Source organism: Petaurus breviceps, unplaced genomic scaffold, assembly GCF_028583685.1.
Source record: "Petaurus breviceps papuanus isolate PSGF00001 unplaced genomic scaffold, PetGlider_PUasm1.0 189, whole genome shotgun sequence".
In the NCBI taxonomy this organism is placed as follows: Eukaryota; Metazoa; Chordata; class Mammalia; order Diprotodontia; family Petauridae; genus Petaurus; species Petaurus breviceps.
In genome coordinates this window covers 26,782,647-26,795,709 of record NW_027185809.1, presented here as the reverse complement: position 1 = coordinate 26,795,709, position 13,063 = coordinate 26,782,647, and positions in this window count along the sequence as shown.

Here is a 13,063-nt window from a genome sequence, read left to right as displayed (position 1 = left end):
AGGAGAGGGCAGAGGAAGAGAGGAAAGGAAGGCAAGGAGAAGGGAGAGGAAAAGAGGAGAGGACAGAGGAAGAGGACAGGGGAGGGAAGAAAGAGAAGAGGGGAGAGGAGAAAAAGAGAGGAGAGAAGAAAAGGGAGAGGTAGAGAGGGGAGAGGAGGAAAGGAGAGGAAAAGCAAAGAAAGGAGAGGGGAGGGGAGTTGGCAGCTACCAATCTTGACTTGTACAGTTAATGATGATGTCTCAGAGTGAGACCTGCTAAGAAGTTTTACCACTTTAAGGAGATGAGAGACACTATTCCCTTTTAGCAAGATCTGAAGAGAAGTGGGAAAGCCCCTGGGTCTTCATAAGAGAGACAAAATAGAAATCGAAACAATTACCCCCTAGATTAATTAAAGACGTCATTGGAGGCAAACAAAAGCCGATATAAGGGAAAAGCTCCACTGGGGGTAAAGGCTGGGAAATTTTGGAAACTGAAGCTAATGAGGATGCGGGTTACTCTCTGCTGCAGTTATAGCTCAAGCCAGTGGGGCTGTGTGTGCGGGAAAATGCTGAGACAATTTGGCTTAGTTTTCTAGCTCTGGTCACTAATTGAGAGTTCCCCAAGGACCTGCATAGGTGCACAGCTCATCTGCACTCCTCATTTACACAGGCTCCAACCTCATCTCAGTTTGCTATACGGAGAGACTCATCTCTCAAGGTAGAAACACATGAGACCGCATGGTATCAGTTCATGAGTAATAGCGAAGGGACCTTCCACCCTTTCCATCCGTGTCTGGGAAGGTTTGGGGGGCAGAGTTTACAAGAGGATAACTAGAGTCAGTCTCCTGAGCTCAAGGATTCCCTGGGGTTGTATGTTCAAAAGGTATGCTACAAGTCCACCTGGATGGCTTCCTGGTAGTTATTACCTAAGGGAATAGTGGAGCTTGGGGGAAAGCCAGGAAGAACCTCAAGTTTATTTGGTCTAGAAAATGAATTCTTAACCTTTCTTTGTGTGTGTCATGGATCCCTTTGGCCAATCTGGTGAAGCCTAGGATCCCTTCACAGGATGTTTTTAAGTGATTGGAGGGAATGTTAAATTTCAGTTAAAAGTTAGTGAAAATAGGGGCGGCTAGGTGGCTCAGTGAAAAGAGCACCGGCCCTGGAGTCAGGAGGACCTGAGTTCAAATCCAGTCTCAGACACTCAACACTTGCTAGCTGTGTGACCTCGGGCAAGTCACTTAACCCCAATTGCCCCTCCAAAAAGCAAAAAAAAAAAAAGTTAGTGAAAATAAAACTGTTCTTTCTTTTCTCTATCCAAGTTCACAGATTCCCCCTCCAATCTACATTAACCCTGGGTTAAGAGCCTCGGGTATAGAAAATAAAAGTTCTGGGTGGATGAGCGGGTTGAAATATGAGTAGAGAATTCTGCTATGGGCAGTTGGGCATGCCAGTCATCCTGACAGTCAGACCAGAGATAACAATTCTAGAGTACAGATTAGTGAGTACAGTTCATGGAATCTTCCTGATCTTCAAACTGGGGTTAATACACTGTTAGAAGGTGATTCTACCTAAAGATATGTGACTGGAACAGTCCAGAAAAGTGAGGTAAACTAACTAGAATCTTTAACACGAGGGAGAAAGCCAAAGAGTCAAAATATTTCTTCCAGAAACAGGTTATGTGGCCTTGATCAACACATGGGATAAATCCTCTCCGATTTATAAATTTATAAATAAATCCTCTTCATCCCAGTGTGTCCAAGCAAGTAAGGTGCTGTCATCCTCCTGGGACAGTGACAGATCTGTGATGAATTCTAGTGTCAGTGTAACCTAGGTGGGGTGGGAGGCAGTTGGCAAGGGTTCCAGGGTGGGGGACATTGCATCATAGATTGTAGGCTTCATAGCTGTAAATAATTTTATATACCAAGAAACTGAGGCAGAGGTACTTACCCAAGGTAATAAAGACAGTATGAGCAGAGTACAGATTTGAGCTCAGATCTTCTGACCTCAATTCCAGCACACTACCCCCAGGGAAGATCTGGAAGGTACTTTAGAGGTCATGTCTGGCTATACCAGTGGCTAGGCGGCACAGTGGACAGAGTGTTGGTCCTGGAGTCAGGGAGACTCATCTTCCTGAATTCAAATCTGACTTCAGACACTTACTGGCTGGGTGATCCTGGGCAAGTCACTTAAGCCTATTTGCCTCAGTTTCCTCATTTGTAAAGTAAGTTGGAGAAGGGAATGACAAATCACTCCATTATCTTTGCTGAGAAAACCATGAATGGGGTCACAAGGAGCTGGGAATGATTGAACAAGAACAATAGGAATCACTAGGAAGTTGGTGGGAGTAGTAGACAGAGTGCTCAAATCGAAGTCTGAGAAATCTGCATCAGAATCCTGCCTCAAACACTTACTAGCTAGGCGGTCTTGGACAAAGCATTTCACCTCTCTCTGTCTCACTTTCCTCATAAATAAAATGGGAATGATAATCATAAATAAGGGTATTTTGAAGGTCAAATGGAATCATACATATAAAGTTGTTTTTAAACCTTAAAACTCTATGTAAATGTTAGTTATGTTGAGGCAGTATAGTACAGTGGATAGGGCACTGGACTTGGACACAGGAAGACTCTCGCCTAGGATACGTGTTAGCTGTGTGACCCTGGGCAAGATGCCTAACCTCTCTGTGCCCCAGTTTCTTCTTCTGTCAAATGAGGGAGTTGTGTTTGATGGCCTTCCACCACTAAGTCTATGGTCTCTCATTTTTACCTGTGAGGAAACTGAGGCCCAGAAAAATGAAAGGAATTGTCAAAGGTCACACAATGAGTTTGCAGCAGAGTCAGTAGCTTTCTCTCAAGCTTTCTTCCTATTTTTCCAGGTTCCCTCTCTTGGTCTGGGCACATGTTTTTCCCTGATTGAGCACATTAGCTGAAATGATGCTGTAGCCAAGACAACCAGAAGTGATGGAATATTGGATTTTAGGTCCTGAATAGACCTCAAAGCCTGCCACATTGTTGTGGAAGAGATAGTACTCTGCTCATTGATCCCCACCGGGGGGAAGCATCTGCTTGACCTGTTGATCATCAGTAACTGACCTTCCTTTAGGTGTGGGTTTCATGCCTCACCTGCATTTCAAAATAGGCACCTGCCCCTGGTGAGTTCATTTTAATATCTCTAGGGGACATCGTGAGGGTACATGATCTGAGGGAGTGGGGCACTCATATTTGTTAGTTTAGCATCTATAGTCCAGTGGGTGTTAGAGCCAATGACTCATGAGAGCTGGTTGTTAAATTGTTGATGTATTTATAATGCAGAAATCCCAAAAGCTTCATATCAGAGCTCGATTTATTGTTTTGTTGATTGTCTAGACTTAAGAAAGTATTAATAATACCAAGTATTAAGAATACTTATAGGGGGGCAGCTAGGTGGCACAGTGAATAGAGCATTAGCCCTGGAGTCTGGAGGACTTGAGTTCAAATTCAGCCTCAGACACTTGACACACTTACTAGTTGTATGACCTTGGGTAAGTCACTTAATCTCAATTGCCCTGGTTCCCCCCTCAAAAAAAAAAAGAATACTTATAGTGCATAGTTTTTTCTTTTAGAGAAACTGGTTGTTAATCATTTACCAGTACATCTCAGAATTACTCTATAAACATTGTTTATGCTCAATGGGAGTATAGTAGAAGACTCCAGGAATAAAGTAATATTTATTAAGAACCTACTATATGCCAGGTATGTGCTAAATGCTGGACTGGAAGCATGTTTACTGTAGGTCAATATTAATAATACCAAATGGCATTTACATAGAGTTTTAAAGTTTGCCAAGAACTTTACATCCATTGCTTCATTTGAGTCTTGCAACACACTTGGTCATTGTACGTTTTCTACCAGATGGCTATGTCTAGGAATGACAAAGTTGATGATTCTAAAGGATAGAGCTCAGCAAATCTACATTACTATTCTATAATTCAAAAGTGCCCTGGATTCTTACTGTGTAAGGTCAGTAGCTCCTCAAGATGACACCTTCATGTCTGTGATACTTACTACTTGTGTGACCTTGGGGAAGTCGCTTAACTTTTTGTGCCTCGGTTTCCTTATCTGTAAAGCAAGAGGGTTTGACTAAATGGACTCTAAAGCTATGGTCCTATGAACTTCTAATAGGGATCTGACATTGAACAGTTTCTTCTCCCATAGGTAATATAATTATTTTCTCCATTGGCCACCCTGTGGAAGGAGTTTATGTAGGATCAAGGCATAAGAGAAACATTTTGGCCTGTGAATAGACACAACTCACATGGTAATGTTAATGTACTGTTTTCCAAAATGAACAATTTCAATAGTTTTTTTTTTAAGCAACTGGGGTTAAGTAACTTGCCTAAGGTTATAGGCCAGTTTTTTTTTTCTGTGTGTGGGTGTATTTGAGTATTTGAGGCCAGAACTGATCCCAGGTCCTCCCGACTCTGGGGCCGACACTCTTATTCACTACACCACCTAGCCACTCCAAAAGCCTATGGACCAGGCTTTGGACCAGGTGAGGAAATGATCCAAAGTGGCATGGAGGTCTGGAATTCCATAGAAGATCTTTTTTTTTTTTTGCACTTTTTGGAGGGCAATTGGGGTTAAATGACTTGCCCAAGGTCACACAGCTAGTTTTTGTGTTAAGTGTCTGAGACCGGAACCAATCCCGGGTCCTCCTGACTCCAGGGCTGGTGCTCTACTCACTGCACCACCTAGCTGCCCCCAATTTCAATAGTTTTAAAGATTTCAAGATCAGATTTCAAAATCAGTCCTTCAAGTAGTTAAATGTACTCTTTGCCTCAGAGGTTCTTTGGAAAGCAGATGTGCTTCAATAGGTGGGTGAGGAGTGCCATTAAGGCAGAGAAACAGAAAATGGAGTCTTCTACTACATTCTTGTTGAGCATAAACAATGTTTACAGAGTAATTCTTGAGTGTGCTGGTAAATGTTTAACAACCAGGCTCTCTAAAATATTCTGCAAAGCTGGGGACTACTAAAGGTCTTTCACAGAGATAGAGTTCTCCTATTTCAGTATGGCATACACCTTGAATGGCTCAATTCCAACCATTCTCCTTTTGACTTTTTAGACTTTGCCCCCATTGGCTGTCTTCTTATTCCTTAATTCTTGTGGCCTCCTCACCCTGGAGTATCCATGAGTCCCTGTGATTCTCTCCTACTCTGGAACATCCTTCTGGCATGCCACACCCCCCCACTTTTGCTGAGCACTTCCAAGGGACTTCCAGTTTGGGAAGAGTTTCCAGTCAGCCAGCCTTCATTCCCCTTCTGCCTTTCTGGATTTTTACACCATGTCCTTGCTCAGGTTCATCCCTTTCTTCCTCCATGCTCTGGTAAATGCTCTCCAAACAGAAGAAAAAAACTGTATACTTGGCACGTTTTTAAGTTTAATCTGTGTTATTATAATTTTATCCATCACTTTCTTGAGTCTAGATATTCCACAAGACAACAAGGCAAGCCCTGACTTATAGCAGTCGATCATTTCCAAAGTATAAATGCTCACAATGAAACCTTAACAAAGGGGACTTGGGGACCCAGTGCACGGCTCCAGCACACTCTTCCTCCTCTCACTTTTTAGCTCCCCTTTGTGGGTTGGTTTCCCCTAACAGAATGTAAAGGCAGGCAAAGTTTTCTTTTTGCTTGTATGTGTACTCCCAATGCTTATCAGAATCTAAGCACTTTGTTGTTCAGCCATTCAGTCATATACAACTTTACATGGCCCCATGGATTTTGTCTACAGTGTTTTCTTGGCAGAGGTACTGGAGTGTTTTTTCCATTTCCTTATCTAGTGTGTCCCCATTTTACAGGTAAGGGACCAAGGCAAATAAAATTTAAGTGACCTCCCCAGGGTCACATAGCTAGTGAGTGTCTGAGGTCAGATTTGAACTCAGATCTTCCTGACTCCAGGCATGGTGCTGTATCCACTGCACCACCTAACTGCCCCAGTAAGTATGTGAAAAATATTTAATAATTACTTGTTACCTTGCCTATTAGGCATTCCAAGAGTTGGCATTCTACCAGTTTGGCAAATAATTGGTGCTGGCATAGGCATTAGAAGATGGCTCAGACAACTCATTATAGTAATGGGTTCAAGAAGTCATCATTCACACACTCAATCCATCAGTTTTTTTAAGGGCTTACTATGGGCCAGGCACTATGTTAGGCACCGGAGATAGAAGAACAAGGAGTGAAATGACCCCCACTTATAAGGAACTTATATTCTAGTGGGGGAGATACATACATACAAAAATATATACAAAAGAAATAGAAAGTGAATAAATACAAATATAAACGAAGTGTTTTATTCAAGGGAGTTTGGGGGGGAGGGCTCAAGTGGCTGGGGAGGGTCAGGAAAGGCTTCATGCAGAAGTTGTGCCTAAGCTGCATCTTAAAAGGAAGAGAGGGATTTTAGGGGGCAGAAGTAAGGAAAGAAAACATTCCAGGCATGAGTGGCAACCAGTAAATAGCCACAGTGTCAGGAGATGGAGGACTGTGAGGGAAGAACAGAGAGAACACCAGTTTATCTGTATTGCACAGTGCAAGATGGAGAGTAATGTCTAATGAGTCTAGAAAGATAATACACAATATCATTCCTTGCGCTGTGCCAGGCTTTAAAAGTTAACCACCGAGGGGCGGCCAGGTAGCACAGCAAGTAAGAGCACCGGCTCCAGTGTTGAGAAGACCTGGAGATCGAATCCCGGGCTCAGACACTCAGCACCACACCCAGAAATAACTGGCCGTGTAACCTTGAGCAAGTTACTTAACCCCGATTGCTTAAAAAAAAAAAAAGTTAACCACCATTCTCCTGCACCATCGGCTCATTGGCCTGTGGATTGTTAAGATGGGAAAATTTGGGGGCTTCTATGTTACACTATTAACTCACTGGAGTTTGGAATATAAAAATACACATACACGTGCGTGTGCACGCACACACACACACATGGACATATACACAACCCTAGAGCCTGTCCTAGGATTTCATTAACTGTGTGACCTTTACCTCATTGGGCCTCAGTATCACCAATGTATAAAATTTGCGAGTTGGGCTAAATTCAGGGAACCTGTGGCCTTGAGGCTACATGTGGCCTTCTAGCTCCTTGAGTGTAGCCTTTTGACTGAGTCCAAGTTTTACAAAACAAATCCTTTTATTAAGGGGATTTGTTCTGTGAAGTTTGGATTCAAATTAAAGAAATTCTCCACATTTTCCATGCTTTCTAGAGTGACCAGGTTTGACCCAAGGCAGAGGCCATAGCCTTTGTTGAACCACAATGAGGAAGTTTGGTGTAGTTCTCTTGGCTCCTGAGGAAAAGAAATTATTTTTTACAAAGTTAACATTTCCAGGAATATAAGTGGATGCTGACATTAAAAGTTCTCACAACTCTATTCTTTTGGAAGTTTTGACAGTTCATTAAAAAAGGAAAGCTAAGTTATCAAAGGAAGAACAAATGGTTGCATCCCTAGGATGATTGTAGAGGGATAGAAATGGAAATAAAGTTCATCTTTGCAGAGGCAGGAGACTATGGGTAAGTACCATTACATATACTCTCATACTTAGATTGGTATATTGGCTAATTTAGTTGATTGATTTTTTCTCTTTTTTAAATTTTTTGTTGTAAGGAAATTTTTATTGAATGAAAGTCAATTCATATCTTTGGGTTTAAGTTTCATCTATGAAATGGGGATAATAATGCTTATTTTACCTACCTCACAGGGTTGGTAAGGAGAGTGCTTGCCAAAATGTAAAGGACAGAGGGTGAATAAATTTGAGGTGACTAGTCCAATATCACACAGTGAATCCAGTTGACAGAGCCTCAGATAGAAGCCAGGCCTTCTGATTCCTGGGTTATTCCCTCAAAAAACAAAACAAAACCTAACCATAAAAAGCCATAATGTGACAACATCACTAAAAAGGACCTAGTTTCTGGGGTAAAATATCAGACAAGTCAAATAATAGCAGATAAACAGTCCTACTTGACTCTAAGCCCAGCACTATTTCCATTATACCATTCTTGTGGGGGGATTTGGTCACAGCTATTGATATTTATCCCAAGTATCAGTTGGCCCTATTCCTTGACGCAATAGACCTGTTTTACTTTAGTACCTTCTCTCAATAATAATCTCTATGCTTTGTGATACTTCTACCCCTGGGAATATCTGAATTTGTCTTGTGTCTCTCATGAGAGCACTCTCTGCTCCCTTGTAAATAGTCAGTTGAACAGGGTTTGATTTAACCCATCAAAAAGAGTAAAATTGACTCAGTTCCATACACCAAACATTTTTAGAGTGCTATTTGAAATGACTTGTAGCTCAATCCTTTAAGAATCAAGAAAATGTTACTCCCAGAGAGACATCTTAATATACTCCTGGGAAGTGTGGTCTGGCACAAAAGTTTTGGAAAATATTCTGGAAACTTATGAGAAAAATCATTAAACTGTTTATACTCTTTGATCCATGAGATTCATGACCAAGGAGATCAAAGTCAGAAAAATAAAATTGTCTCACATATACCAAGATATTCAAATCAGCACTTTTGTGGAAGCAAAAAACTTAAGCAAAGTGATTTCTCAGCAATTGGGGAATAGTTGAACAGATTTTTTAGTTTGAATGTAATGTAATATTATTGTGCTACAAGACATGGATAGTATGAGATATTCCAAACACCATGGGAAGACTGCATAAGATGATGCAGAACACAGAGATCAGAACCAGGAGAATGAGATGTGTGATTACAATAATGTAAATGAAAACAATAATAAATGGCAGCTAGACCCCTATTAAAGATAATAACCAGTATTGGTTCCCAAAGACAGATAATAAAAACATCTCTTTCTTGGTAGAGAAGTGGGAGACTATCAGAACTGAATGCTGTCAATTGAGGTTACTATATCAGTTTGATTTGCTTACTAATTTTTTGGTGATAAAGGAGAGTTTTATGGGGCTATATGGATGACTGCATTGTAAAAAAAACAATCAAAACACCCATGCACAAAGTCCCCCCGCCCACATCTGCACAGATGGAAACTATTCGGGGCTGGATCAGTCCAGTCCCCTGATATTTTAGGTTTGATATTGGACCAAAATCAAATGCTTGCAGGTCATTCAGCAGCTAATAAGAAATGAATTACTTCATACCAGAAGAAGGATATGCAGCAAAGATAGGCATTGAATATACTTTAGGTTGATTCAGCTAAGAAAAGATCCTTTGAATAAATTAACCATCTTGATCTACCAGCCAAACCTCAGAATGTTCCTGGTATTCCTTGTGGCTGTTTTGTATTCAGAAATTACATTAACCAAAAAAAGAAAAGAAAAGAAAAAGAAAAAAGAAATGACATTAACAATCTGAACCATTAGTCCCATGAGTCAACTAATTGAGAAGGAATAGTCTCAATACCTTCTAAGGAAAAATTAGCCTAACTTGCATGGGAGTAGTGGTTAGGGTATAGTTTCAACAGAGTCAATAAAAAATAAAAGAGAAGAGAAGAAAAAAAAGAAAACACACTTTCTCTTTGTAAAAGGCATCAAGAAATTTGTGGATCCCACCAGCAAAAGGATACATCTGGGTTATTCCTCAAAGCAAGTGGTTTCTTTCTATGCCAACCCTTTTGGGACCATTAGATATAGACTTCTCTATGTAAGCAAAACCTGGACATCTTTGGCTCCTTTCCCATCTTCTCTTGTTCAGGCTCTAGGTCCCTTTCTTCTCTTGCATTAGGGCTCTGTTTCTCTTTCTGTGTCTTTATCTGAAACCAGACCCTAGATTCATGTAGAATCCACATGGATACATAAGCCTTAACCCACTACTGCCTTCAATAGAGCAACTCTGTGCCTTTGTCTGTATCCACCACTCCTCCTAATAATTAGAACTTTGACAAAGTGGAATGGGCCACACAAGGAGTTAGTGGGTGCCCCAATACCAGAGTTCTTCTGGAGGAAGGTAGATGACTACCAGAGTTCTTCCAGAGGAAGGTAGATGACTATCACTTGTGAGGGATGGAGGATGAAATTCCTATTAAGGTAGAGATTGAATCCAATGCCCTCTGAAGTGCCTTCTTGGGGAGGACTGAGGAGGGTGAGAAGGATAGGAGGGGGTAGTGCATCACTGACAGATCTGCAGGTTTCCCATGCATTTTGTCTGACTTTTGGTTGGATGAGTGAGGAAGAAGGTAGGATAAGGAAACATCTTGGACAAAAGGAAGCACTGAGAATGAGACTTGGGATTGTATATTTAGAGTTGGAAGGATATTTGGCCATTTGCCTCTTTATTTTTAGTGTCCTCATTTTAAAAAAAGTAATGGGTGTGGGATGGGATGATTTTCCAAAGGTTTATTAAGGCAGATTAGTAATTTCGCTCACATTCAAGCTAAGGTGAAAACAATAAATCCTGTTCAGGCACACAAAGGGATATATTGGCACAGCCATCATCCACCTTTCTTAATCTCAGATACTGCTAAATTGGATCCCTCTTCCTCCTTCCAATCCTCCATCTTCCAGGAAGCCAAAGTAAGCAGAACTCAGGAGTTGTGGGGGCAGGTGAGAGGTGTAGAATGCAGATGGGAACTTGACTGATACTCACCCATCACACCCTAACCCACAATCCTCCCTTCCCCCCCCCCCCCCAGATACGCTAAAAGCCTGAGAAAAGCAAACAATAAACTGGGTGAAAGGAGATCTCATTACTTGCTATTTGAAGAGTATCAAGCTTTAAAATCTTAATAACCTTTGGAAAATCATAAAATCCTTTCACATATAATCAATCACCTGTGACCTCACCACAACCCTTGGAAGAAAGCAGGGGAAATATTATTATCTTTATTTTACAAGATGTGGAAACTGAGGTTCAGGGATGTGTGTTGTAATTCTTATCTCCTTAATTAAATGAAAAGCAAGACTCTGAATGAAGACACCGAGTACCTCTTTCAGAGTTCAATATAATTGCTGCCTCTGCAATTAATAACAATATCATATGTTTATACAGCACTTTATAATTTTTAAAGTACTTCACATTATCTCATATCATCATGATAGATGATAGATAGATAGAACATTTATTAATCACTTACTGGGTGCCAGGTACTGTGCTAAACTCAGAATAGAAATACAGCAAATAAGATAGCCCCTGCTTTCTAAGAGTTTACATTCTAATGGAAACTGGAAAGGGGTGATAGATATGGTACCATGGTGCTAAGGTAGCCAGGAAGAAGTATGGAGGCATGGCTTTGGGTAACAGCTCATACCACAGCCCCAAGTCCCAGTGGTGAGTTCGAGGTTCTGTACATGGGGATAATGGCAGGAGATCAAGAGGCATGCTGTGGAGATGTCCAGGAAGTCCAGACATGGTTTGAAGTAGCAGGACTAATATTGTCATCTCCATTTTATAGGTGAGAAAATGGAAGTTGAGAAAGATTCTGAGTCCAGTGATCATTCCACTATAATGTGCCTAGATTATCTCTGTTCAAATGCCATTACTCTTGGAAAGGGATAATCCATTAATAATATTGTGTTGATTTAAACTCAGGTCTTCCTGACTCCAGGCCTTGAGTTCTATCCAATGAGCCACCTAGCTGCCCAAATTCAGATAGATACCTCTTCTAGAATTTATCATCTTGGAGAGTTGCCTGGAACCCTGAGAGAAATGTTAAGGGACTTCCCCAAGGTCACACAGCCAGTAGGTGGCAGAGATTGGACTCTATCCCAGATCCTCATTATTCTAAGGTCAGCTATCTATCCACTATCCTAGGACGCTCCTCTATAGACTTTCCACAGGCAGTAAGAGTTCTTAGAGAGTCTCTGTACTATTTATTGATCAGCCAATCAATCCTTCAACCAGCATTTCTTTAGCTCTATTTTTTGTGTTTGAGAGGTATATTGGAATTGTGGCAAGAATTCTTGCCCAGGAAGCATGTGAACTGGGTCCAAATCCTTGCTCAGATACTTACTAGTTGTGGTGACTATGGGGGACAGCTAGGTAGCACCTGGAGTCAGGAAGGCTCATCTTTCTGAGTTCAAATCTGACCTCACACTTACTAGTAGTGTGACCCTGGAAAAATCACTTAACCCTCTTTGCCTCAGTTTTCTCATCTGTAAAATGATCTGGAGAAGGAAATGGCAAACCATGCCAGTATCTTTGCCAGGAAAACCTCCAAATGGGGTCATAAGTCAGACACAACGGAAACAACTGAGCAACAACAAAAACAGCATGTGACTATGAGCAAATCCCTTAATCTTCCAGGGTCTCTACTTCCCTCAAGATGAGGAATGCCATGACTTTGCACCCATTCCCATGGAGGAGAATAAGTCATGGCTCCCACCCTCAAGGGACCTCTAATCTACTTGGGGAGACAAAGCTAACACACTGAAAAAATACATAACTCCTGAAAATGACTGGAAGTAGAACTGCAGATGGAGTGACGCCAGAACTGGGAGTGAGAGGAAAGAGAGACCAGGAAGCGCTAAATGATTAAAAAACAGGAATTATGGAGAAATGGGGGGCATAAGCAAGTGTATAGTGAGGTACTAATTAGAGAAACCAAAGAGCCAAGATGGGACTAACACATCTGGAGTTCATTCTAGAGCATGAGCTATAGACAGACATGCTGCCCATGCTCCCTCTCACTCCTTCAAGAGGTCAGTCTGCCCATAGTCAGGAAGGATAGACTTTTCCTGTATTCTTTTCTATTGGCACATGAAACAGCACACATCTTTGCAACACTCCTCCTTACAGCCAAGTATCATTGGCAGTCAGGTGGTACGGTGGATACAGTGCTGGCCCTGAAGTCAGGAGGACTCATGTTTCTGAGTTCAAATCCAGCCTCAGGCACTCACTAGCTGTGTGACCTTGGGCAAGTCACTTAACCCCGTTTGTCTTGGTTCCTCATATATAAAATGAGCTGGAGAAGGAAATGGCAAACTACTGCACTATCTTTGCCAAGAAAACCCCAAATGTGGTCATGAGGAGTCAGACACAACTGAACAGCAATCATTGATCAGTGAATATGGACATAAAAGGTGGATATTTCCAAATCTATTTCCTATCTTTCTTTTGTAAAGAGCC